General features: G+C 40.7%; 1 pseudogene; it reads left to right on the forward strand.

Annotated features, from left to right (window-relative positions):
- On the forward strand, positions 1–25,997 carry LOC144763289 (deaminated glutathione amidase pseudogene; annotated as a pseudogene).
- The last annotated feature ends 1,104 nt before the right edge of the window (positions 25,998–27,101 follow it).

Consider the following 27,101-nt stretch of genomic DNA (forward strand, 5'->3'; position numbering starts at 1 on the left):
ATGGATACTGAGACTCAGATGACAGTCAAAGACATGCTGAACCTGATTCTGGACGAGGTGAGGGAATTGAAACAGTCTCAAAAAGCTGAGCTGACTGTGATACACCTAAGACTGGACAAAATCGAGGACTTGGTGTCCACCTTTCCAGCTCGTTTACCAGAGGCTGAGGGCAGAATTTCTGGTCTGGAGGACCAAATGACGGAGATTAAGAGGGATGTTAAAATCGTGTTCCAAACCTCTAAGGCTTTAAAAACCAAACTGGATGATTTGGAGAATTATAACCAAAGATCCAATCTAAGAATAGTAGGAGTTCCTGAAGGAATAGAGGGGTCGATAATGGTTCAATGGGTTACCTCTTTTCTCACGCATGAAGTAATCCCTGAATATAAGGGAGACTTAACGATCACCCGGGCTCATCGGGTTCCGGCCCAGTGCTTTCCTAATTCTATGCCCCCAGCACTATTTTGATGAACTTTGCGGATGTCTGAGTGAAAGAGACAATTCTATCTAGGGCCATTAAACAGAGACAGTTCCCCGCTAATGCCACTACAATGTGTCAAATTTTTTCAGACATGTCCGCTGCTGCGGCACGGAGAAGGAAGGAATTCGTAAAAATCCTTCAGCTGTTCAGAGCCAAGGGCGCCCAAGCTACGATTGCTTAGCAGTCAAAATTAAAAGTTCTAGTCAAAGGCAAATTCTATATGCTGACAGATGTCGATGAAGCACAGGAGTTGCTCAATAAGATGTCGTGTGATTAGAAGGACTTGATTTGACTTTACTTTACTTACCTCCAAAAATGCTGGGTTTACTTCTGAATAGGCCTACTTTCTTTTTCTTTTTCTTTCTATTTTTGGGGAGGCTGGGGATGGGGGAAGGGTGTTCGGGGGTTAAGGGGTGTAATAACAAGACACCTCAATGTTAGGGGTTAAGGCTCTGTGGCCGGCGTGGGGTAGTAAAATAGGAGTAGGAGATGGGCCACGGGATGAGGGTAAGATGGGGTCGGGGAACACGGGTGATGGGGTTGAAAAAAGTTTGAAGTTTTTGGTGCTCTTCGCTGTTTAGTTTTTTTGTGTTATGGTTTTTGTTGGCCAGATATATGCAATATAACGATAAGGAAAAGAGATAGAATAGAAAATGTGCATTATTTCTGAGGAAATGTTTATTCTTATAATCTTGATTGTCTACTACTAGGGGTCTTAAAATAATTTCCTTTAATGTCAATGGAGTAAATAATAAGAAAAAAATGCGAGCAATAGAGACAGGATGAAAACCGAAAATCCTGCTGTAATATTGCTACAGGAGACTCACATTTCAGTTGCCAAAATAGACGATTTCTCTATGTTTAAAACATGGGCCTCATATAGGGGTTTTTCTTCATTTATAACAGCCCAACAGGGAGTTGCTCTTTTTTTAAATAAAAACATGGGTGCTGAAATTTTACAGACAGGAGTCTGTGGCTCTGGTCATTGGTGCTGGGCCACATGTAAGGTGAAAAATAGACAAAGGACGATTACCTTTGTTAGTTTTTATGCCCCAGTGGATGATAACCCCGCGATCTATGATGATCTGTTTCAGTCTTTGCTAATGGTGGGTGGAGATATTATTATTGGAGGGGATTTTAATATTCTTATGAGCACTAAATTAGATTCCACTACTCTTTCAAAAAAACAGCTTAAACCTAAATCGTTTAAATCTATGTCCAATAATATGACAATACTTGACCTGTGTGACCCCTGGCGAATACGAAATCCACAAAAAAAAGACTTTACTTGTTGGTCTGGGAGGCTTAAGTCTTCTTCCCGCATTGACTTTTTTCTTGCTTCCAGGCAACTTAATTTTTCATATCAAAACTTTTTTCATACTGGTTTTTCTGACCACGCGATGCTAGCTATCGAGTTTGATCTGGGGTAAAATATTAGAGTCCCTAAACGATGGGTATTTAATAAGTCACATTTACATGATGAAACCAGGGTTGCTTTATTAAAATCAGAGATTATAGACTTCATTGCTCGCAACACTGGCACGGCTCCGCTTCATATTATCAGGGATTCTATGAAAGCCTTTATTCAGGGGGTAATTATGGGGAAAGACGCAGCGGACTGGTCTTCTGTTAGAGAGAAAAGAAATTTATTACAACAAAAAATTCAGGTTTTAAAAGCGCAACGACAATGTAATCCCTCAAGTAGCGTCCAAAAGCAATTAAATGAAGCTAAGAGGGAACTCAGTGCCAATTTCTTTGCCCAAAGCGAAGAAATTTTTCATAGACAAACACAAAAAATCTATGAAGAAAGTAACTTTACAGGTACATTTTTAGCCTGGCAGGCTAAAGAGCAAACCGCGGCAAATTTGATACGCTCATTAAAATGCCCAATAACACATAGAGAGACATTAGAGTCTGCAGAAATTGGTTCAATAATGCTCTCTCACTATCAAACGAACTATGATAAGCATCATATTATTGATCACCAAAAGTTATTCGATTTTTTAGGCAGACACGCATTACCCACTCTTACACAAGTAGATTAAGTAACAATGGCAAGCCCATTTTCTAAGGAAGAATTGGAGTTGGTGGTAATGGGTCTCCCAAATGGCAAGGCCTGTGGCCCGGATGGGCTTCCTGCCGAGTTTTTAAAGGTTTTTTCAGCTCTTTTTCTGATTTTTTGTTGTTATTATTAAATTCTTTATTGGACGGCGGCAAAATTCCAGAGTCTTTTCAGGAAGGCACCGTATTATGCTTTTTGAAGAGAGGGAAAGAATGTAAGGACCCCAATTTATACAGACCCATTACATTATTAAACTCCGATTATAAAATTACCACAAAATTATTATCGATACGTTTTATTACTATTGCCGCAGATTTGATTCATCCTGATCAAAATGGTTTTATTGCAGGTCGACAATTAGTTACAAATACACATTATTTGACGGAGGCCTTGGATTTCTTTGAGACACGGGGAGTTCCGGCTTTAATTTTATTATTTGATGCGGAAAAAGCTTTTGATTTGGTGGTTTGGGCAACACTTTTTATTATTTTGCAGTATTTTGGGATCCCACAGTAAATTATTAATTTAATTCAGAATCTTTATACCGGTGCTAAAGCCAACGTAGTAATCAATGCAGCCATGGTAGGATCAGTTTCAGTCAAACGGGGTACAAGGCAAGGCTGTCCTTTGTCACCTACTCTTTTCGCTTTTTTCTTCGAGCCATTAGCAGCCGCAATTCGGAATTGTTTGAGTATTTCCCCCCTATTCCCTCCTGGCCAAAATTAAATTATATGCTGACGATATTATGCTACTAATTAAACCCGACATGCAGTGACAAATGCAGGTCTTACAGATTTTTGAAAAATTTGAGGCCTTAGGGGGCTATCGGATTAATAAAAAAAAGACGGAAATTCTGATTTGTGGGGGGGCAGACCCAAAATTACATCCTGATATAGGTGGCTGTATTAATCAAAGACCTGAAAGATATCTGTTTTTTTTTCTCCGCTTCAGTTCAAGATTTATATATTCTTAATTTTGTCCCTCTTCTTCAGAAGGTGCGCTTAATGTTTGCACGCTGGAACCCGCTGACATTATCAATCATTGGTCAGGTCGCACTTATAAAAATGTCCGTACTTCCCCTATTTATTTTTTTATTTTCTACCATCTCTTTTCTGCCTGGTACTTTTTTTTCAAAAGTAGAATCCATGTTCTTAGGCTTTGTGTGGGCTAAAAAAACACCTCGAATCGCAATAGCGACACTCTATGAGGACACAGAACACGTAGGTCTTTCCTTACCCAATCTTAAAGACTATTACAATGCTTATTTTGCACAGTATTTGGCCAGATTTCAAAACGAAACTCACGATCAGATTTTATTTTTTAACTTTTTTTATGATTTAATTTGCCTTGAGATCCAAATCCCCTCTCCTCTTCAGGTCCCCAAATCACCCAAATTTGTTCGCTACAAGATTTTGAATTGGTTTTTTAAAAGACGTGACGCTATGCTCAAAAGATACTCTCTTCCCTTTTTTAATTAAAAATCCCCCTTGATGAGTGTTTTTGCATTTATAGGGGCTAAAATCGGTTTAGGAATAGTTGCAAATTGGAAGCGTGCTGGGTTTACCATACTGTCAGATTTTATTAGGAATGGATCCTGGATATCCCTAGCAGAAATGGTATGGTTAATTGAGGGGAATTTCTTGCTGATAGGTTCCTATAATCTGATTTATAAAAGTCTGGCACAAATGGACCCATTACACATTAGCAATCCTACACAATTGACTAAAGATCTTTTTTTGGATAGACGGATAAAAAAAAAACGGGGGAATGGAAACGCTGTTTAGCACAGAGTAAGGAAGGAGATTTGAGCTCTAAAGCAATTAAAAAATGGCAGAAACAGGAAAACCACGGGTTATCCCTTAATACCTGGAAGACCATTAATACATTTAATTTTAGTTTATTGAGGGGAGCCAATTGGCGCAGAATGCTTTTCTTTAGCAAATGGCTTTTATATCGTACTCCGGCGACCATTGCCAAAATGTATATAAATGCTTCCTCCAATTGCTTTAGATGCCTACATTTTGATTCAGCCAACTGGTCTCATACAATGGTTCATTGCCATAAAATTAAGCTATTTTGGGATGAAATTTTTGCCTTTCTTCAATTATATTATAAAATTAAGATTTTCTGGAATGTTAAACTAATGTTGTATAGCTTTGATCCGGATCTTAAATCTTTAGAGTATCCTGTAGAATTGATATACATTATAATGGCAGTGGCTAGGTCATTATTGCTGCAGAATTGGCGCTCAACTCAGGTTCCCTTGTACCCGGAATGGTTGCAAAAAATGAAGAAAGTTAGAAAAAGCGAACAACTTTATGCTCAGAGAATTGGGGGGATAAAAAAGTTTGAAAAAATCTGGGGATTGTATTTTGACTAATCAGTGCTTTTTCTTTTTTCTTTTTCTTCTTTTGATAAGAATGTGAAAGCCTGTTTGTATCTTTTTTCCTAAATATGTTCTTTATGTTTTGATTAAATTGTTACCAAAAATTTCAATATAAAAAAAAAAGACTAACCTTAGTAATGTTTTCCAGTTTTATTAAGGATCTTCCAGACCAATATTATGGAGAATGTTTGATATATGAGTGAACCATGGTAAAGAACTATAATATAGATATTTCATAAGATCAAGTAAAGTGTGTTTATAGGAGCCAAGCTTCTCTTTGGTCCAAATTTGGATCTAATATTTTATAGGTACTAATGCAATGCATTTCTCACTTTTTCTATCTTCAGAAATGCTCGCAGCGCATCCATTGGGGTTCCATAATACAGACACAGTAGACGCTGAAATAAGTTGTTCTCAGTGATAATGTATTGTGCTGGTCTAGGGGGAGGTTTCAAATCATGCAATTCTCAATAACTCTCAAATTAAATGTGCCATATTATGGAAATCTCAATGTACCTTCATTCTCTGTAATCATGCACCATTGACAAAGTCACATACATGTATGAGCCCTACATTTGTCACCATAAAATGACCTGGCGTATATTTTGGGGGAGCTTCCTCACCCTCATGGACATGAAATCTCACATCACCTCTCATCAGTTCTCTAAATGCCTTGAAAAATGTCATGATCACATTAATAGCATGTAAAAAAAATACAAAGAAATTGGAAAACAGAAAAATTCAAAAGGTCATCAATTCAGCCAAAATAACAATATAATTAAAGTTGGCACTTGTGTCCAATCACAGTGCAACTTCTGTCTGCGTAGATCTATCCCAGTGTGGTGCATAGTGATGTCTCAACCACTCCCAGCGCGACATCTACACCAACCAGACTATCCCAGCTCAATATTGTCTAATGCAATCCTCACTCCATGCAGTGGTTCACCCTCCTTTACAATATTCCCATACGTTCAACTTTCAAACCACAAAGTAAGTACAATTAGCAAATATATTTTGTCTGCTCCATTAAAGAAATTCAAAGTAATCACTCATACAAGAATTAACCAGAAAAACTTTCCAACATCCACACACACACCAATGAGATTTCGACCAGTGGAAAATCACCCTGACCAATGTATGTTCACACCTGCCAACAGGGATTTTCTTACATCAGTCACTATTAGTACACTCACAACAATTGGCCACCGTCCGTATCTCAATTGTGCGGTCGATTGTCGCCCTCAACCAACACCACAAAGCTTTAGCAGACAAATCTAACAACAATACTGTGAGAGGCTGGCCTGGTATATGATGTTCACTAATGTAAGTGGGTACTTTGCACCAGTCCAGACAACACTTATGGTGATTTAAGAGGTCTTAGACAACCTTAGAAAGCTCTCTAAGTGGTAGCTGTGGAGTGCAGCCTTCAGGCTTAGTCCAGAAGGAGTGTAAAGCAGCGTGTTTTACCAGAATGCAATCTTATAGTACAGACTAAGTGAAAAGAACCACACCAAGTACTTATACAAGTATGTATTTATTATATAATACTCTCTAGAATGTTCAAGTATCTCCAACACGGAGATTATCAAAATGCACACAATACTTTAGCAAAGAAACACAGTAAATAGCACGAAATACACAGTGGCCCCTGTGGGGGACCAAACCATATACTAAGAAAGTGGTATAAGAACCATGACTTGGATCAAGACAGTGTCAATAGGACGTAGAATTGCAGGGGACCCACAGAACCACCCAAGGTAAGTAGATATGGACCCCACGGAGAGCGTGTGCAGTGTGGAAACATGGATACATGCTCCATACAAGTCTATGTGCAAGTCACAGTTGGATTTTTAAAGATTAAAGACCCTTCCCAGTGGACCCTGAAGAAACGCCGTGGAAGACAGAAGGATGAAGCGCCACCCCACCCGTGGATACCCTAGTACCCACGTTACCTACACCAGGGAAGCCGGGTGCATATGTGTGATGTTGTGCCAGAAACGGCTGTCGAACCCAATGGTGGACTTCAGGAAAGTGCCACTGCTGGAAGAGGAGAAAGTGTCCATGGATTCTTGAAGAGGAGTACCTGAAAGAAGAGGGGACAGAGTCTACGTCATTCAGGGGTGACCAGGTGACTTGGAAGATGAATGCCCTCTGATATCGGGTGCTTCAGGTAAGATGATGATGACCTTGACTCTGCAGCTGTGAGGACCAGGTGATGCTGAGGAAGACCAGGACCTGAATACGAGCTGTCCCACGAAGGATGTCGAGTGCTGAGGGGTTGGTGTCCGGCGGGAGCACAAACAAGCCTTTGCAAAGTCAAGCCACGCAGGAATCAAAGAAGCACATTGTTTTGTCAATGATGAATGGTGGATTACACTGTCTACATATACCATCTTAAGACAATACTGATTCACTATTATGATACCTCAATCAAACATGCTCTTCTCAATTTATTAATACGCATACACTTAAATTTCTCTCATTTTTTATTACAAAACTAAGAATTCTATTACTTTGCATAACTATATATGCATACTTTGTTATCTTTAAAGTGTTGTTGCTAATAAAGAAGAGCAACTAAGTTCCTTCACCATGTAACCTCCTTCCATATGTTTATTGACATCTCCATATGCATGGGAGCGAGCTATGTGTGCAACACTTAGACCTCTGTATGCAACACTGAGAACACAGTTCTCTGGGTGGAGACCTCCACCTACCACTACAAACAGGAAATGGGAAATTACAAATAAGAACAGGATTTTGAACATGTTCTCTGCTACCTGTTCTATCCTTTCATCACAACAGCACCCAGATGAGCAATACAGCATGTGTCCCGATTGTAAGGACATTGCCACACATTGCAATGCAGTTGATGTACACACCCAAACAGGAATAGAATGCCTTAAGTGCTGGAAGGACCGTCAGATCTTGGATAGGATTACTGGGGATATCCTACCAGCTACATTTGCGGATTATTCTAATTGACACCATGGCACAGGAGGCTCTGTAGAACGGCATGGCAGATGCTCCATGCTCAATTGGAACATGTGAGAACCAGATAGCTGATAAGTCTAAAACATATGAAATAATATAATAAAAGTGTGTTTATAAATTTGGAGGTGTTGACCTTTCATGTTCCCAAATCACTGACTTACATCATGCCATTTTTGTCCGCTCTATATGTTGTCCTACCAATAAAATTAATTGAATTTGTAAATTTGTTTGTAACGTAAAAATAAAAAAAGACGTAAAAGTAATTTTATGTTGGCACAAAGGAATCATGTTGTGTATGACATCTCTTTGCATCTTCTCAATCCCTTCCAATGACCAGCCACACAGCCTCAACAGGGATACAAAAGGGCACACATAAGTATAAAAGCGGCCACCATAGAACATTCTTTAGGCATCCTTGCGTCTCATTTCAGCTGTCTTGACCACACAGGGACATGAGTGCCCCTGTATTCCCCGGAGGCACTGTGCAAGCAAGTGGAAACATGTTACATGTTGCACAAGATCGCAGATTTCCAAATAGCAGAGAACCCAATGACCGCCTATTTCTATAATCTGCCAAAGATACAAAATGAAACAGGTCACCCACCTGGTTGCCCCATTGATTCAGGTTCAGAGTCGGAAATACTGTACTTTGAATATGACAGAACCATTTATCTACAACATGGCAGGTCAATAGCATAGGTGCTGGAAGTACGAGGACTGTGGGTGCTGCAGGACCCCCTCATAATAACCATGCTCTAGTACAGAAGGTGAATGAGCGATAATGTAGTCTTTATTTTTTATTTTTATATTGTCATGTGCTGTAGCGCCGAGTAGTTTAGACGTCACTCTCTACATATACTCTATTCATGTGCTACAATATATAATCCATGGGCCTCATTTATGAGTCAGTGCCTCACTTTTACGCCGCCGGTGCGTCACTTTTTGTGACGCACCAGCAGCGTAAAAAATGTGCCTTGTTGCACCATATTTACAAAGTGACGAATCTATGTAGATGCGTCACTTTGTAAACCCCTGCGCCACATTATACCTATGCCAGTTATAATGTATGCAGGGGGGGCGTTCTGACGCAAGACAGGGTCATAGAAGTGACGCAGTGAAATCTATAAGATTTCACTGCGCCACTTCTAGGACACAAATGCGTCAATTTCTTACGCCTGCCTCAGAGCAGGCGTAAGACTGACGCAGGCCCTTTCACAGTGGGGCTTGCCCCACTGTGAAAGGACACATTGCTGGAGTTGCGTCACTTTTGTGACACACTCCAGCAATGCATCACTTTTGCGCCTACAGATACGTCAGAAATACTGACGTATCTGTAACTCCTTGCGACATGATACGTCATACTGTAAATATGATGCATCATTGGTCTCGCAAGCAGGGCGCAGTGAAAAGTGACGTATTGCTGTCTTCACGCAGCCATGCATCACTTTTCATAAATGAGGCGCCATATATTCAACGTGTGCCTTAATTCATTAACTAGTGTGTTACACCTTTATGCTTTATTGTAGATAACATTGATGTGCGCATTTAGAAAAACACACGCAGTTGTTTTGGAGTGAATAAATAACCCATGTATTTACATTTATTGAATATTCATCTCACAATGATGAAAGCTTGTTTTTTATAGTCAATAATGTTATAATGTGCTTCCATTTTGATTCCTGAGTTACTCTAGCTTGACATTGGGCCTTAGCTGAGTTTGAGACATTTTCAGACTCTTCGTATGCTGTTTATTTTATCCTTTGCTTGCTAGTTAGAGAAAGGCTCATTATTTTGTACTAAATTAATAGTGTGGCATGAAGACTGAAAGGTTGGCAGCAGATGCGGTGAAATTCATAGCAATCAGCAAAATTGAAAAATATTAATGAATTGTATTATTACAGGAAAATTAGTATGGTGCCCAAAAGCTCTGAATTTGAGTTTTAAGAAGTACAGAATGCAAATAATCAGTGTGGAAAGAATGCAAATAATCCAAACTGAGTGTTCCATTAAGAACCTATCACTAACAAATTTAGGAATGAAAATACTCAGGTGATTTCTAAAGAATAAATGAGGAAGGTGTCAGCATCAACCTCAGAAGAGGTTCAGAGGAAACTGGAAAAGTGTTTAGCAATTTAGGGGTGGATGGAATTTGCGTAGTCGTGCTACGCAAAGCTCTGCGAAACGGTAAAAAAACTCCACGAGCAGGCAAAAGTTGTGCTAACATGCGGAATTGCTTGTTCCACCCGTTCGCAATGCTTTTTTCCAGTCCGCGAATGCTGTTTGTGTGCTCAGAGGAAAATATCTTGCGAACACGCATTTTGAAAGCGCCTACAAGCGAAAAATTCCGCAAAGCCACGGATCGCAGAATTTTTTGCAATTCCGCATCCTCTCCGGAAGGCAAAATTACCCAAATTCCACAAATTCCGCAAGCGGAAAGGAATTTACTGCCTAGGCCTACTTAGCATGAACCTTCACGCTCCAGGGTCTCAGAATGATAGAGAGTTCTGCTCTCTTCCAAGTCAGAAAATGTTCTTCCTCCTAACTGTTATGTAACACCAATTAAAAACGGAATCGAAAGTCATTGCAAGATTTCATACCTCACTCCCATCGACAGAGCCATTCCCATGGCAACTCTTGCCAGGAGTCGGCAAACCCCTAAATTCCCAATCCAACAAAATTAGATACACATCTGCTCATCCTTGAGTGTTGCATCTTCCCAATACACGAAGTACAGAAGACTCCTATAATCGTAATTGTTAATTCAAATATAAACCTTTATGTTTGCGGACCATCCTCTCAGTTATTATTTTGGAACATGATTGGTTTCATTGAAAGGAAGATTAATTCTGAATGCTAGCTCTCTCTTAATGCTTCAAGTAGAGTACCAAAGGTCCATATGACAAATGGGGGATTCTGTTTGTTGACTATGCCAAGAGATTGAATTTTAAAAACCCCGCTCCATCAAATGGTAGCAATAAGAGGATGGTTAGTCACTGAAGTGTAGGGAGACAGAATACTCTGGAAACAATGTGGAGTTGTTCAAGTCCAGTCAATGTCCCTAAACCGGTGGCCCAGTTCAGAGGATCGGCAGTGATTAGGCGGTTCTGAAGTAGTTTGCGGTAGCTGAGAAGTGAGTATCAATAGCGTTGTGTGTCGCAACTGTTATGTCAAGCTTGTAGTATTATGTAGAAACAGTGAATGGATTGTGTTTTGATGACATCGTGGTTTAAAGTTGTTGGCGTGTTTGTACGCCCTTGATTCTGAACAGTTGAATTTGTTAGTGGGCCCAACCAAGGTCAGAATCCCAGGACAGGTAAAGGTATTTGTAGGAACGTGGGATCTACTTCTCTGGTTACCCCCAATTTTTGCTTGATGTGATACTGTTTTTGACTAGTTTGACTGGGATTCTGCTAATCAGGACCCCAGTCTATCTGCTTTCTCCCTAAATTGGATTGTTCAGTACCTAGGTACACTCCAGATTGGGTACTGGAGTACCCTTATCAGTCCCTAGTATATGGTTCTAAGGTACCCAGGGCATAGGTACCCAAGAGGTCCCCATGCCATCCATGGGAGATCATGCAAAATGGAACTACAGGCCGGCCATTGCAGCTTGAGTAAGCTGGTGCATGCCCCATTTACTAAAGATGCCTTTTTACTATATCTTGGGTCACTGCACTTAAAAGCTATAAGTCACCCCTATAGCAGGCCTTTGCAAACCTGAAGGCAGGGTGCTTGGTTCTAATTGAGAGGGTGCCACTGCATGAGCAGGAAGTTTGAAAGGCCTTGGTGCATTTCAAAGGTGGCCAGGCCTTTGAAGCTTCCCACGCTGAAAGGCAGTTCCTGCTTGGATGAGGTGTGAACACCATTGCCCAGAGCAGACTCTTGTCCCCGGCCTAAGTAAGCGAAGGCTCTTACCCCAAGAGGCCAGAAACATGCTAGTGGTGAAAGGCTGGCTGAGACTGCTTGGTAACCACACTAGTAGTCAGCAGGTTTTCAGGGGCCCCTCTAAGGTGCCCTGTGGGTGAATGTATTAATGAATCTGACACTGGCATCCATGTGGTTTTGTTAAGATGAGATGTTTGGTACCAAACATCGTGGGGTACCGTGATCCATCATGGAGCTGGGGAACCCAGGACACTTTCAGTCAATGTTTCACCAGATACCAGGCAAAAAGTGTGGGGGAGGGGGGTACTGCAACAAAAACCTAGTTCCCTACAACTAGCAAAAGATGCATCAGCACAGCCTGACTCCTATTCTTTCCCCACCCTGGGAACCTGGACATAGCCATGGATTAGGGGTTATATCTGTATGTTAGTGCCAATGTATGGCGGTGTTTTGCAACATGCAGCAGGCTCCACCTGTATTGCACCGTAGCCTTGGTTATTACAGGAGCTCCCCTGCCCCGTATTGACAAGACATCTGAAACATGACTTAAGAATGGTAAAAGAGCATACAATAATAGCTTTTATATGCATGTGTACACATTGCGATGGCAGAGGCGGGAGGAGATGGTTTTCTCAAATAGAGATCGGCGAAGAAATGAGGGACTTATCATAGCGCCCCAGATGCCGTATTGTTTATCTTCAACGCTACTAGGAATACTGTCTATACAAAGTTCATGAATACAATACTTTCAGGTAACGATTTAATGTATCATCTACGGTAACGGAGACCGAAGATGACCAAAATACTATTATTAAACTTTGAATGCTGTTTTTACAGAATTATTTCAATTACGTCCTTTGAGCCGTCCAACTTCGCCGTACAAATTGTACAATTTTGAGCCTTGAGAAAGTCAAGGTGGTGACAAAACGCGTGTTGGCTCCCGTGTTCTTTACAACAAGGACTGGACTACCATCCACATCATTGAAGAGATTTCATGATTGTGTTAACAAGATTGTAATGTTTTAGTCCTTGCAACTTTTTATATTAAGTTTGGTACTTTGTAATTCTGAAATAAATCAATGATTGTTCAGATGAATGCACTTCCCCTGTTCCTGTGTTATGAGGAATCTCCCTTCTTCTTCTTTCTTTGGGTTAGGCTGACAGATTACTGTCAGTAATTTAATCTGAAACATTGTGAGTGCCAGGGTTTCTTTGTTTGTAAACATTTCACAAGTTACTGCTGTTCTTGTGTTTTTTACACCTTAGGTAGTGGGGTGTTTTACCCTGAGTGGCACCAATCCTACTTTTCTATGTGAGGTTACCACTTATATTCACTATGTAAGCCCATACATATAGTAACTTTGAGGTGCGACCCTTGTATACACCATTACCTTCTTTTGTTGTATATACTATTGTACCTCAGTTGAAGCTGTATGTAGGACTTCAGAAGCATGTGAGAAGATGACAAGAGAGGTGATACCTATCATCACCTGTAACAAAGGAGCAGTAATGGTTAGAATATGGAACTAATCTTAAATATCTTACATCATGTATACATACATGCAGATATGGGAGTTTAATATGATGTAGTGACATAATCAGTTACTATGTTTGAGATGAAATCCCATATGTGAACAAGCAGACTCAATATATGTTATTATAACTTAACAATTTATCTCATGTCAATGAAATCCCCAGCAACCAACTGATGTGCAAGAGATGACTGTCGGAACATGTATCTGTATTGTTTGCTCCCAGGAAGTGCAGAGCACACATCAGTGAAACATCTCCTGGCATCGCAGACAGCTTGCACATTGATGGAGTACCAACATGTCTGTTGCAGAAATGCTGTTCTCTGTAACATGGTGGCTGAAATGCCATCTGGGTGCAATCGTTGACACCTAATACTCGAGGCAAATGGGCAATGCCGTGGAATTCCCTTGCCACCCATTGAATTTCTGTCAGTTGCAAGCACTGAGAATGACTTGCTGCAAGATGCACTCAGTGTCTCCTGTAACAACCTGGAAAGGCCCAGTAGCCAGGAATTGGAATTAAATTAGTATTTTTACATGGGCAGGGACAGTATTGGAGGAGGCTGTAGGTGAATCAAGCTCCTGCTCCCAATCTGCAACCATGCCAAGGATCACATCACATGAGAAGTGGTATCTGGCAATGTCCACTTCACTGGACATGTTCAAAATGTTGATCATTTGCCTGTAAACCCCCTATTTCTTCCTCAAATAGTTGTTCCTCAAAATAAAGAGCTAATCTACAAATACACTCACTGACACAGTGAACCCAAAAAGTTTTTGTTGTATGCATTCCTTTCTAATGCAGTCAACCTGTATGCTACTGGTTGTTGTTGTAATTAGTTTCAACATATCGAAGAAGTGGGAAAAACATTTACCGTATTTTCCGGCGTATAAGACGACTTTTTAACCCCTTAAAATGTTCTGGAAAGTCGGGGGTCATCTTATACGCCGGGTGCCAAAATTTACGGAAAGTATTCATGCGTTTTTACATAGCGCGGACTTCATCCGAAGGTGTCAGACCGCTTCTCATTAGGAAATGGTGCATTACAGGAGGAAAAAGTGACATGTGTGCAAGTAGAGGTACGGTATAGTATTGCAATAAATGGAGGGCACTCAAACACAAGAACGAACGTTACGTAGGCGATGGTGGCACTGTGCAAGTATCAAAAGCAAACAAAAAGTACCGTAAGAGGTAGGAAACAGAACAACATGATATCAGCCCCTCGCCAGCCAGAGGCAACAGTGCGGCCAATACTGCAAGATTGCTCTAAAGAGGGTGACTGATTGGCAATAAATGGAGGGCACTCAAACACAAGAAAGAACGTTACGCAGGCAATGGTGGCAAGTATCGAAAGCAAACGAAAAGTAAGAGGCAAAGCGTTGGACTGCGTTGGAAGTGGGGGTAGTCTTATACGGCGAGTATAGCACGAAACCTACATTTTATCAAGAAAAGTAGGGGGTCGTCTTATACGACGAAAAATACGGTACTTTTTTTCTCTTTATTTTCCTATGTGTTGTCCGTGTTATTCTTATGCTCTATTGATTTCTATGAGAGTGTAATGCAGAACCAGCGACAGACCATGCATGGTGCTTTATTTACCCTAGGCCTGGCTGGAGAACATTTGAGTCTATTTTGACTGTGGTAGAGATGTAGTAAAAATAGAAGTCTATTTTGCGAATAGCAATTGTCTTACTCTTTTGTGAATGTGTTTTTGTATAAGCATGTCTCATCCTACACCCCCCCTTTAATTTCCCTAATCCAACCCATTTTGCAGTAATCACTTCTTGTTTTCCCCCCTCCCCCTCTTGTCTCACCCGCATTTACTATAAAATCCTCTACCTACATGTGCGTGGCACAGAGCTCCATACAGGAAAGAATACGCAAAGCAGAGCCTGAGATCTTCGTCGTAGGTTTATGCATTGTGTTTTGGAGTATGTAAAGCAGTAGTACTTTACGCACTCTGAATTACCTTTCAGAAATACGTCTCTACCTCTCTGTGAGTGATAGAGTCCTTGAGATTTTGAGAGGATATGTATGTTGACCATGGTGTGCCTGATGATCCTTTCTATTTAAAAAACAAAATATGTTGCAGAGTTTCATTACCTAGTTTTTCGCAACACTGCTCAAATTCAATACACTGTTATGATTTTCCCTAGGTCTCATCCTGTTAGGTTGTTGACCCATTTAGACTCCCTGAGAGAGGGCTACTTCTTGCATTTTCCCATTCCTGTTTCTAAATTGTGTCACTCTGACCATTATTGCATCTTCTTTGCTTGGTCATGCTGTGCACATATGTATCACATGCACTGATAAAAGCATGTATGCACACAAAGAGGGCACTCATGCTGATCTGTAGCTCACCGATGTCACTCTTCTCCCCTTTGTTGGTCAGTAATATCATTTTTTTCATAACACATTTTATTACATTTAAATACACAATGGCCGATAGGCCATATACATTTATCATGTCACATATTAACTGGTCAAACAAAACATTTAAACCCAATGCCAGATTCATTGTATTTGAATAAGTCAGTCCTCTGGTAGTGCTGAAGTCCATCAAGAGCGACCATGCACAAGTCATGTTGTCGGATGTCTTGCTTTGGGCATAGAGTCTATGATTTCTGAAATCGAAGGATGATCTGCATGTATTAGTCCACGGTATTTAGCACATCTTTTCCAAATTTTAGAATGCTTCTGCAGGCATCCCCAGGCTCGAAATAACAGTAGTTCTAACCCCATATAGAAGTCCATACCTTTTTTCCATGCCCTGATTCCCGGGGGTTTATCTGATTTCCATAATCTTGCAATGTCCCTTTTGCCTAGAATGAGACCCACCCACAGTAAGTGACATTTGTATCTATTGCCCCTACCGCATCTGTTATGTGGAGCAAGGGAGAAACAACCTTTACAACGCAGTCATTACATCGCACTACACTTACAGCGCAGTCATTAAATCGCAACGTCCCTTAAAACACATCACTACAATGCAGGCATTACTACCCATACCATTACAACGCATAGTACCCCTACACTATCCAACACTTACCCTACTGTTGCACCCCCTGGAGTCAGAATAGTAATTTTAACCCCTACACTATCCAACACTTACCCTACTGTTGCACCCCCTGGAGATAGACTAGTCATTTTTACCCCTACACTATTCAACACTTACCCTACTGTTGCACCCCCTGAAGTTAGAATAGTAATTTGTACCCCTATACTATCCAATACTTACCTTAAATGCAATGTAATGGTTTGCGTTGTAAAGGTAGTATGCGATGTGATGGAATGCGGTGTAAAGTACATTTTTTAATTTGCGATGTAATGTCATGTGATGTAATGGAATGTGTTGTAGTGGACGTTGCGATGTAAAAACTGCGTTGTAAGGGCATGCATTGTAAATGTATGCGTTGTAACATCATACATTCGGAGCAGGGTAAGCCTTGGAGATTTGGGAAGCATCTACCCCAAAATATCAGACAAGCATGCTATAACGCCAGACAAAATTTCTCAAGCAGTGGACATGACCATATTGTGTGTATTAATGTGCCTTTATTTTTCCGACATCTCAACCATATAGATGATTCTATCAGGCCAGCCTGCCACAGTCTATAGCGAGTATAATAGGCTCTGTGAAGGATCCTGAATTGAATTCATCGCAATCTCGTGGAGATGGCAGCTCCTCATGGGTATCTAGGGGACCGATATCTATCTTCCAGGAGGTTTTCAATTTTTCTAAAGTAGTGATTCTATTTGTGATAAGAGATTGATATATTTTAGGGATTTTGTGGTCACCTAGATCTCAAGTTTGGAGTTTACCCTCTAGTGGGTTGAAGTTCGGGAGATGTGTTGTGTTAGCATGTTGGAATTGCAGGTATTTGTAGACCTGGGTGTTTGACATAGAGTATTCGCGGCTAAGTTCTTGGAATGATTTAAGATTTAGGCTGTGCATTACATCTCCTATGGTGGAGAATCCAATCTGGTCCCAGCCCCGAAAGGCCTGCAGATCATCTAAGTGGATAACAGTTGATTGCCCCATATGGGTGTTACCCATGTAAGGTGGCCCCACCAACCCATCCACCTAAGAGCTTGTCGCCATGTGAGTATTACCACTCTGGTAGCAGGTGGTAGGGTCTGGACATCCAGTCAGCTGTATAAATGTGACAAAAGTGTAGGGTCATCAAGGAGCCATCTCTCTACAGCATAAGCCGGGTCGTCTCTTGGCCCATACCACCAATCATTAACTACCTGCAGATGTGATGCTGCATGATAGGCCTGCATATCAGCGGCAGCTATTCTGCCGCAGTATGTTGACTGGAAGCAGGTACTGAAGAACTGTAATCGTCATTCTCAGGGGTCTCACTAATACAAAAGAACCTGGCACAGAAGCTGAAATATGAACAGACATCTTTATTAAACGTAATTAAGTGAGACTACGTCACACAGAAGCCTTTAGCAACTGAATGAGGCAGTCTAAAGAATACAGAACACAGAGGTCTTTTATATGCTTAGGATTACAAACTCAGCATAAAAGAAAGGGGCAGTCCTAGCTTCTGCAAGCATACAAAATACCTAATATGGACATACAAGATCTGCAAAATATTAGCCAATAGAAAAACATCATGTAACCAGAATGTCCCCCTTACGTCATATTTCTGCCCAACCCATAAGTCAATCAATTACAGCACTTATAGGTCAATCAGTAATGGCAGAACATGTCTGGATGCAGTTAGGCCAGCTGGTGTCTGAGATTGATTTCAAAGCAAGGACAGAGGGGGGTTTTCTACACGTTGCAGTCCAAAGGGCAGAGACACTTCATGAATAGAGCAGCCTGTGTAAAGGCAACGCAATATGATGACAAATGTAAGATGGAGTCAAAATTAAATTACTTCAGTCCCTCCTTTTGCCATTACACAGGCAAATCCTAAAATTATTTTGCAAACATTATGTATTTCAGTAACTATTGACAATGCCAATAAAACAATAAGAATCAGTCTCCAAACACCCATTCTATGCAATCGCATGGGAAATACACAGAGTCCGTCTAAGCCTCTCTGGCAGACTTCTATTGTCCATCAAAATCTGTTTCTGTTGTTTTCTTCCGCATGGGCCTCTTCATTCAGGCCTTTCATGAAAATGATGTTTCCCAGTATCCATTGGAGTGCCTTCTTGGCAAACACTCACAGCTCACTTGAAAGTCTCAATGTCTCAATGCAGTGCACCAATATTTCCTGTGCTGCAGGAACTACAGATAGTGTGCTCTTCATTGATCATGGGCACAGATCATCTCATGCAGACCCAAGTACTATTAATCGGGAAAGAGCAACAGACTGTCACTCTCTATTCAGTGTCAGAGAACGCACAAGCTGCTCTTTCACTTAATCATAGGTACCACAATGTAGTGCCTTTTTCCAATCCTGGATCGTCCGGTGCACTGCCTTTCTGTTGGAGCAAAGAAAAGGGTGTGTGTGGCCAAAACTCAGGCCAAGGGGCTCAATGGACTGCCTACTGTCAGAGGTTACCAGCACATGACAGGTCGCTCTTTTGCACTGAAACTCTGGTTCTGTGGCAAAAGCAGCTCCTCCTTCTTTTCTGATGTTCCACGCCTTCTGATGAAGCAAGTACAATACGTTGGAGATACCACTGATGACACGCTGGCGATCGCTGTCTGGGTGCTGGGACTTTTCATCTGTTAGCAGTCACTGATGAGATTGTGGATGAGTTCCGCAGGTTATTATGACTTAATCCTGGAAGAACCTAGTGACGTAGGAAATGTGAAACAGTTTCCTTCAATTAAGTACAAAAACAGTTCAGTGTTTTAACAAGGGGATTGCAAGCAGGTGGCCTGCAATCTGCGAGGGAGTGGCCATACGCCATGGGACAATTCTGGTCTAGAACACACTGTCATTCTCAAAGGTAATACAAAGACAAAGGCAGAAGAAAAAACAGTGTCTCTAGCCTCTTCAATTGGGTTTCCGTGTGAGAGCATATCCTCTACCATCTATAGCGACATGGGAATTCTATCTGAATGGATATCCTCACATATGGTGGCATTGTCTAAAGGGGCAAACACATTTTTTTCTCTCAATGATTACATATAGGTGTTCTCTAATTCTTTATCTACAACACCTCAAAAGAGAAATCGCATAATACATATTATCAAAGACATGTAAATACCTCCTTTTTAATAACTGTGCATCAGGTGCACTATACAATACAAAGGCTAATGATCAAATGTGGAAACAAAAGACAAGAACTAGAGAGTCCTGGTATTTCCATTATTAAAACACATCTGGTCCATCAAAAATTAAAGCAGCAGAAAAAAGGAACTAAAAACCAATTTAGAATAGGCATTGAATTTGTCATATTCAAAAAAACGTAAGGTGTCTCCTATTGAGGTGGAAAACTTGTCTTACTATAGTATCAAGTCAGTTAACCAGTCCATCACTACCCTGACAGTCAGACTGGAAAACATCAAAGTAGGCCGAAGGAAAATTCTTTTAAAAAAAGTCTGGTTATACAAAAGGGAATTATACATAATATGGGGGTCCATGGTACATTACTGCAATCTGGAAGTGTGAACCTGAATAATACACCAACAATAAAAAAATGGGCTAACTGGTGAAAGGAATATGGAAAAGGGAAATGGAACTAGGACACAGCTACAATCCCCAATAACTAGGCACAATGTGACATCAATCAGGGGAGAAATGGCAAAAGAAAAATCTATAGGAAGAACAAGAAATTACTCAGGTGATAGTCAAGTTTGTGACACAATACCAAGAGTATGGGTGATACACAAAAAGTCAAAATAGTACACAAATTTAAACTCTACCGCTGGCCGCTACACCATATACGGTAATCTCAGCTAATGTTCCAATTCCTTTTTCAGGGGAAAAAAATGAAAAGTTTAAGTCACCTTTAGCAAGAGCCACAACCCAAAACAGAATATTCAGGCCTGCTTAATTTGTCAGGCTTAAAATCCTCACCCTCCTTTTGACAGCAGATCACCAGTTAGTGGAGACGTGGCTGTCAAATACAACTAACTGTGTCGCTGCTGACACACAGGACCAGCAGGAACAATTCATAAAAGGATAAATTACAAAAATATGAAAAACACTGCACATACACAAAATATCAACTGTTACCAACCATCTTTTGAAAACATGCTAAACCACCCCAATTTCGACGTCCCAAAAACTCTTTCACAGACACTCTGCGTGTCCCGTGCGCCAACACCCTTTGAGGCCCTGCTTTTCCAAGCAATCATTTCTCCATCTGTTACACTTACTCCTATCCTACCTCACTGACCTTAAGGTCAAAATCTGCCTTGCGGGCTCCTCAGCCCTCTATCTCTTCCTCACTCTTATGGCTGAAAAAAGACAAAAAACCTTCCCAATTCTTTCTAACCTGCAATAACCAACCCTATTTAAAAACACATGATATAGATATTACTTCTGTTAGGGGCTACAATTTATTTCTATACTTAGATTATTAAAACAGTTACTGTGACTAATTCGCAAAACATAACAACACACATACCAGTTTTTAGAACAAATGCTTGTTTGCAATGGTACTCATTTCATCAACCTTAAATGGATGAAGGTCTCAGTAAGGTCCAGCAAAAGTTAAAACCTTCCACCCTGTTATTAAACTCAAACCTCTGCACCAGGCACATTGGCTCACTGAGCCATTTAAAAGCAAACCCAAATGGGAACAACCTGCAAATTTGTATTATACCTAAATGCATGCATTTACTGAAGCCCAAAGCACTTTAAAGCTATTGTAAATGGCACAAATGCCCAAATTTTACCCAAATTCGACTTTGATATTTGGGGCACTTAAAAATAAAGATCCTACAATTGCATTACTTATTAATCATCCTCAGAATGTTTTTTACAAATTGCAGAGATTGGACATTAGACATATCTCATGCAAATCCTGAGAAAAATGAGTTTTTCACGCCTGCGTCAAGTGAAATTCTATATGCTAATGTCCTCATTATGCAGTATAACATAACTTAAATTAAATTATAATGCTAGGAGGTCACAGTATAAGTATTAGGCTTCATGAATAGTAAAAAACGAATTTTGTAGCACTTATTTTTATAACCCAATCATTTTTGATAATTCCACATATTAAGGCTCTGTAATTCCTCGAATTTGACTTCATTTTCTTTTTTTTCTTTTTTTTTGCTCTGTGCCACGTAGGCCGACGAACAAAGTGGCCTGGCCTCCCCAGGTCATGTACACATTAACCAGTTTTAAACTGTAAGAAACTAACTTCTTCACCCGAAACTGACCTCGCAAAACCAATTTCCCTGATTGATCTTTATCTGAGATTGCCAATCAATGTTCGAGACATTGTTAACTTTTTAGTTTCCTTGGACTTGCCTTATCTTGTTTTAGCATCTGTTTCTGTTTCTTTCTTGTTAAATGTTTATTCATTACATGGGTTAATTATTATTTAGCAACTGAGCCAAGAATATACTTACAGGAATGCTTAAAGAGAGGAAAACCCTTAATTAAAATGTCTTCCTATAATACTAAATATTGAACCTTAGTTTTGAAACCTTTTTAAAACAACATTCTGAAATGCAAAGTTTCACCCGTGCAACTGAGGGCAAAGTCCTCGCTGAATAAATATTCCTGTTTATTTAGCTTGTCTCTAAGTGTTTGTAACATGAGCACGGTGGCTGTCTATTTAAAACTAAAACTAAGAAATTTCAAGTTTCAAAATGCGTGTGCAATACAGCAAGGTCCAATGTATTCAGATAATGTGTTTGCCTGTTAATATCTAATACAATATATTTAAGAAAAATGCTGTAAGTTTAGTTATTTTTTGCAAGACACCCAATTTCGTTTCTGGGGCCTTTTTTATTCCTAGTGAATGTGAATTTACATTTTAGTTTTTAAGCATTTAGACATTTTTGCTTAATAGACTGAAAACATCAAAAAGAAACACAAACACACATTTGAGCTCATTTCAGACATAAACAGAAAGGGGTCAAACACTCAGGACGCACAATACGGCGTGCTTTAGCCATGCATTTCATAAATAGCGCCAACGCTATTCACTTACAGAAATTGCACTAATGGGAAAACCACATAAACATTTAAACACACATTTAACCCACAAACCAATACTCAGAACAGAATCAAATGACAGCCCACAGACTGTACTTAAACCAAACCATTTGTAAATACTATTTGTAAGTAATATTTACAAGAAACGCTTCTCAATTGTGTTCCAAAAGACTGCGAAAACAGCACAACAGACTGATGTATGTCCAAGAAGCGAAAATACACTCAATTCACTAGCTTTGACTCGCAGAACACCAAAAATCGCTCTACATATAAAAAATAAAAAAATGCACAGAACAAAGGATCCTTGTTTGTATTTTGTCATATTTTAATTCCCTGGGGATCACAGAATCACCAAGGAAGATATATATTTGTATACCTACCTATTTAGGTATTCCTTCTAGGAGAGCCGGCTAATTAATTTCACATCACAACATGGTACCTTTCAAATAAAGCAACACATTCTTCTTATGTGAGCTTTGAAACAGGCAAGCCAAAAATATTGCAAAATACACAATATTATAATCAAAGTAGTGCTTAATGTACTTTTCGTACATGCACCGTTCAACTAAACCAAATAGAGAAAAATCTCCTCATTACCTGTTCTACACAAATTGCAATTCGCATATACAAACCTATACAAATCCAAAGTTGGCCAACACAAATTCCAAAGTTCTCAAGGCTACAGTAAGCGTTACTAAACTACCTTACTCTTACCAATCAAAAGGTTATCCAAATTCTAACTGTCAAGTTCTAAATGACCTAACGGTCTCTTTGTTTTTTTTTTTTAATACTCACGCCAAAAAGGTTCTCAGTCAGGAGTGACATCATGTGGAGGATCAAAATCAGGAAGAGCAGAAATATACTGGGCTGCAGAGACGAAGAATCTCCAGAATCCCTGTGCACAGAGTACCTTCTTAGTAGAATTCTGTTCTGTCCTCCTCAGTAGATTTCAGTCTTCTGACAAGATCACTCCCACAGAAAGTCACTTCTTTGATGAAGCCCGCGTTGGCCGCACCATCTGAAGAACTGTGATCTTCATTCTCAGGGGTCTCACTAATACAAAAGAACCTGGCAAAGAAGCTGAAATATGAACAGACATCTTTATTAAACGTAATTAAGTGAGACTACGTCACACAGAAGCCTTTAGCAACTGAATGAGGCAGTCTAAAGAATACAGAAAACAGAGGTCTTTTATATACTTAGGATTACAAACTCAGCATAAAAGAAAGGGGCAGTCCTAGCTTCTCAAGCATACAAAATACCTAATATGGACATACAAGATCTGCAAAATATTAGCCAATAGAAAAACATCATGTAACCAGAATGTCCCCCTTACGTCATATTTCTGCCCAACCCATAAGTCAATCAATTACAGCACTTATAGGTCAATCAGTAATGGCAGTAATGGCAGAACATGTCTGGATGCAGTTAGGCCAGCTGGTGTCTGAGATTGATTTCAAAGCAAGGACAGAGGGGGGTTTTCTACACGTTGCAGTCCAAAGGGCAGAGACACTTCATGAATAGAGCAGCCTGTGTAAAGGCAACGCAAATTGATGACAAATGTTAGATGGAGTCAAAATTAAAGAACCTCAGTACAGAGTGCAACTAGGGAGGCGCCTCCACCCCATAAGGACTGTCCGAGCAGAGTGTTGATTTGACGAAACCAGGATGGGGGGACAGGAAAGGGGTGATTTTGTATATATTATAGGAGCCGTGGGAGCGAGATCATTTTAAAGATCGCTGACCACCCATATAGTGACAGAAGTAGCCCGGACCACGCTCTAATATCTGATCACACTTTATCGGTTGCGACACCGATGTTGCAATCCCATGATAATTTAGGGTCCTCTGTAAGATAGACACTGAGGTACTGCAGCCCTGTTGAGGTAGATGTCAGGTTTGTGGGCCAGGTGCCCTTCCCAATTGTACCACGTAGGGGCCATATGCTTGATTTATTTACATTCATAATTAAGCCAGGCAATTCCCCAAACACCCATATTTTCTGTAAGATTCTGGGTTCCGATCTATGAGGAAAAATAGGATGTCAATCCGCGTATAACGCAATATGATCTGAGATGTCAGGCGTCCATTCAAAATCACAGATCAGTGCATCTTTCTGGACCCATATCGCTAGAGGTTGAATCACAAGCGCAAATAGTAAGGGGGAAAGGGGGGCATCCCTGCCTTGTGCCGTGTTGGATAGGAAAGGGGCTGATGTACAGTCCACAATCTGAACCGTAGCGGTCAGATCTGTATATAGGAGGCAGATAAAGGAGATGAAGCGCAGACCAAATTTATGTTCCTTAAGTAATGAGAATAGGTTAGTTCAACTGGCTGCGTCAAAGGCCTTGTCCATACCAGCCAATCAAAGTGCGGCTGTTCTATCAAGCCAATCCTCCGCCGCTATAGTATTGTGGGCCCTTCTGATGTTATGGTGGGTGGAGAGGTCGGGCAGGAGACCCACTTGCGAAATCTGATTATAAGAGTTCAATGCCCATCTTTCCTGAGGTAGGGCTTTAACCTCACAGCAATGGGCACTAGAAGCTTCTACTGACTTTCGAACCTTCTCACTGCACCATAAATCAAATCACAGGATTATTTATACAGAAGCCATCTCAGATTTTGTACAAGATTGTTCTGCATGCCACACGAGGACCATTGACAAACTTTGTCTTTGACATACCTCCCTACAGGATCAGCAGCATGTCCAGCACAGCCAGTCCAGCCAAACCCATCATAGCTGTGTGTCACATGACATCCACCTCTGACAAGGAGTAGAATTTTGCTACCTGCTCACAGCTGATCCTCGAAGCTGCTCGTTGAAGTGCCAGTATGGTTTTTCTGCCAAAGAACTTTGATTACATTGGAAGAAGCACTGAAGAGACCCTGAACCAGGCTGAAACCTCAGAAGGTGACCTCATGCAGAGATACTCCAACCTAGCCAGGGAGTCTGGAATGTGGTTATCATTTGTAGGTTTACATGAAAAAAAGATTGACTGGGAGAAGCGTCAGAGAATACACAACTCACGTGATTATGGACAACAAGGGATCGATTGTGTCTGTACACCACAAGGCACACCTCTTTGATGTTCAGATATCTGGAAGAGTTTCACTGAGAGAGAGCAAATTCATCATACCTGACTCTGAAATTCTACCTCCTGTGAGTTCACCTGTTGGGAAGATTGACCAGCAGTTTATTATGACCTGCGTTTCCCAGAAATGTCCTCAACTCCGACCCAGGAAGAAGCAGAGCTTCTGACATTCCCATCAGCCTTTATGTTCACTACTGGGCTGGCACACTGGGAGGTACTTCTGCGAGCTTGTGGCATAGAGACTTAGTAGTACGTGGTGGCCACTGCGCAGACTGGCTCATTCAATGACCTCCTTGCCTCATATGGCCATGCCATGATAGTGGATCCATGGGGCAGTATCATCACACAGTGCCAAAAAGGGACTGGCCTTTGCTGCGCCGAGATAAATCTTGACTAACTCAACCGCATCCACCAAGAAATGCCTGCATGCAGCCATCAGAGACCTGACTTATATGGTAAAGTCACCAAAGTATAGGAGATTACAGTGCCTTAGCAATCTCCCTGTGTGTCCTGCTGCCCTTGTACTACATAAATCAACCTATATGACCAGTAGTGCTATCTTGCAATTTTTGAGTCACTGATTTCAGAAAATAGATTGAACAGAAGGAAACCATTGCAACAAGAGAAGTGCTTCTGCCAGCATCATAAGTACTTTTCGCACAGCAAAACCTGTTGGTAAATGATTGATTTGTTCAGCACTCCTCACTGTCCTTCTTAAATCCAGTGACAAAACATTCCAGCTGTAATATCCACATAGACAAAGACTGATGCATGCTAAACTCCAATGCTAAGCTTGTTGTGTACCCTTTTTCGGAAAAGTAACAATAATGTTGGTCCCTGGATAGTGTGGTGCTGTGTGTACTTGAAATTAAATAAGCTTCTGACCTAATATTCTGACCATCATACTGTTCTCCGCTTCGTACTAATGGCCATTGGGAGTATTTGTACATCATTTTAAATGGAAGTGCCTACTTTAGGAGCAAATCCAGCTTTGTTTCCACTATGAGGTACCATGAGCTCAGCCTGGGTATGCACAGGCAGCAGGAGTGCCATCTTTCCTCAGACAAGTACAAGACTGGCATCAGCAGTACAAGCAACCCTAGACACTTAATACGTTTGGCACAGGCAACAGCGGCAGTGCAAGCTTTGCAAGCTCCCCTGGCAGGCAGAGAAAAGCCATCAGTAGCAACAGCGGTACAATATTCCCTCAAAAGCACTGAACAAGCACAGCCTGCAGCTTTCCAAGACTGTCTAGCAAACACACAACAGTTACTGTATGGCGTGGCTATCCAGCTAACATGGTGAACGCGAGCTCCTAATGCTCCACATTCTTACCCTCATTTATCCGGAAAATTACCATATACCCACTCCATCTACCCTCGTAAAGAGCTGCATCTGACTCAGGAATGCGAACTGAGCCAAATAGGTGAGCGGGACAGCTCTAGAAACAATAATGGTTCTGTCGGGAAAAACATTTCAATTGAACATAGTACTTTATACATCGATGTACTTATATATCCCATGAAGGATACATACAACTTTCTCATGGATCTTAATTCTACAGAGCATTAGGTATGCT

The sequence above is a fragment of the Lissotriton helveticus genome, chromosome 1_1 (assembly GCF_964261635.1).
Source record: "Lissotriton helveticus chromosome 1_1, aLisHel1.1, whole genome shotgun sequence".
NCBI classification, from domain to species: domain Eukaryota; kingdom Metazoa; phylum Chordata; class Amphibia; order Caudata; family Salamandridae; genus Lissotriton; species Lissotriton helveticus.